We start from the raw sequence: 2,588 nt of genomic DNA, 5'->3' as shown, positions 1-2,588 counted from the left end.
ACCACCCCTCTTCTCCCTTCCCTTCCCTTCCCTTGCAGCTATCTCACGCGGGAAGCAGTTTGCACCCCAGACAGCCCAGAGCGCTCATTATCGCTTTCTCAGCCGGCCTGTCGCTCTGAAATCCACCCCTCCTCCCCCCTTACTAGTTGCCCACCTCCACCTCCATCCTCTCCCCCTGCTGTCCCCCTACGGAAGAGCAGTATGAAGAAGACGTCAGGATATTGAAGATGTTCTGTATCCAGGCTCTGAGCCAAAAGAGACGGTGCATACGGCAGACATATGGCCACGTTTTCAAAATCTTATCTTTATTTAACCGGGCCCATCAATCACAAGCAAATTTCCTTTTCTGTGCTAATGGCCGGGCAAAAGGCATGTTCGGGGACAGATGTCGGACGAAAATTTATATTTTCTATAAACATAAAGGTTACCCTAATACACCACTGAAGCAATTTGAACAAGAAGAAATTGCACCATATTTGTGCGAATGTTATGTTCAAACACATCAAGGCATACGGATGTCATATTACACCAAATGAGGCAAAATGAAGCAAAGCAAAGCGCCGACACTCAAGGTCCCTTGGTTGCAGGAGACTAATGGATAGAGAGGCGAGCTGGTCGGGAGGGGGGCGTTCCTGCAAACATCAGGTGCTATTTTCAATGCAAATCAACTTGTTTCTGGTAGCTCAGTTATATTATGTTAGAGAAGAATGATATCTCTTTTCAAAAGAAGTGAAACAGCTTTGGAAACAGGTGATCCCAGAATTTCTCATTTTGATAAGGAAACCAAGCGCTATTAGTTTGTTTGTATCGAGTGGCGCAAAAAATGCTGAAAAACTCCCCACATGCTCAGCAGAAGTTCCTGGGACAAGCTTTGCAAAATAGGAAGGTTAGAGTAAAGTGAACATTACAATAAAATGCCGTTATGAAGTTTTAACCCTGCCAATGTCAGCTAACCATATTAGCATGCCCACATGGGGGAAGGCTGTGAGTTGGAATAGAAATGGGCTGGTTCAGTGAGCAGGGGGAGTAGAGGTCCCATTCGTCTTGTCCTGTTTAAATACACTGGTTAACTCCTGCCAACAGGGAAGCCATTCAGCAAAAGGCCAAGGGCATCTGTCATGTGTTCAGCACACTGATATTGTCCCCTTCCATCTCCCTCTTTTCCCCTCTTTCCCCCCCATCATTTCCCCCTCTCTTTGTTTATCTCTGCTTCTCACCGTCACTCTGCTGCTTTTTCTCCTTTCCCCTCTGTCTTCCTCTGCCTCTCTCCCACTACTTCTCCTCCTCTTTTGATGAAAGGAGTGAATATGCAGGGAACTGACATGATTAGCAGCCTCATATCCCCATGATGGATGGCGCCTGCTCCATTATTAATATAGTAAAAGCACCAACTGCCAGGTAAGAGCAATGTCAGCATCCACAATATAACGCTGTGTGCCCACGGATAATGGTGAGCACTTATTTTTATCTATGATATGCATGGGCTTTGGGCCGAGGAGGAGGAGGAGGAGGAGGAGGAGGAGGTGGGGGAGTGCACTGCTGAGAACGGGCAATAAGACGAGGCTTTCAGTTTTGCTAATTCCCGATGATGGCAGCTGGGTGGTACACTGCAAAACAAACTATTTCAGCAACTCAAAGAGTGAAACAAGTGAGCGATAGCGGCATTTTTTACCACTGCAGTTTCCACATTTCAGGGATTTGTTTGAAACAAGCGTGATCTTTAAGATGATAAAATAAAAGGGAATATTAATTTAAATGGGAAGATTATGGCACAAAATGGGAAAAAAGATACCTATAATATTGCTGCGTAGGAACATATAAAGTGTCGTAAACTCAGGAATAAAGTTCATAGTGACCTTAATAATATTTAGTGCCGTGTAGTCATACTTTATAGTGGATATTTTTTCCCCTTCATAGCATTCCTTCAATTAGATGGTGTATAATTTATAGTTTTGCTGCTACAAACACATATATTGTGAGTTATAGGCTGTGCGGTTATATTTGTCTTCATTCATGAATCAGATAATAAAGCTTTATATGTTAAGAAATATAAGCATTTTGTTTTTTCACTTTAAAAACAAAACAAAAAGGATGCTCATGTCTGACCATGCTAATGTAGTAATGAAGTGATGAAGTTATCATCACTTCAGTAAATAATTTCCTTCCAACAATAATGGGGTGAAACAACAGACTCTGCATAATCCTATATCCATAGTGTTAACAACCCATGGAGGAGCTTACATCCTACACATAAAGACAAATGACACATGCGAGTTTTAGAGATTCTAAAAATTCTTAAGTTTTCACTGTTTTAGTCCAAACACATGATTTAATTAAAGGCATTTCATATTTCTTTGCCAAAATGATATTCCTGGCATTGTGGGGGAGGTTTTGAAAGAGCATTTAGACAATCGTGTAGGGAGATAACATTTAGCTTTTGCTGTTTAACTCTTTGTTTTCGTTCCATATTGAGCATCAGTCCAATCCCAGAGCTGCAGGATATCCTTGTGCATGCAGCCAACTTTGGGTTCAGTGTTAAAATTCCTGGTATTTTGGTTTTGGTATTTATGGTTCTTTGAAAGCTCAGC

Source organism: Morone saxatilis, unplaced genomic scaffold (genome assembly GCF_004916995.1).
Source record: "Morone saxatilis isolate NCDOM2014 unplaced genomic scaffold, NCSU_SB_2.0 Contig6, whole genome shotgun sequence".
NCBI lineage: Eukaryota > Metazoa > Chordata > Actinopteri > Moronidae > Morone > Morone saxatilis.
Note: the sequence above shows the minus strand (reverse complement) of the source record.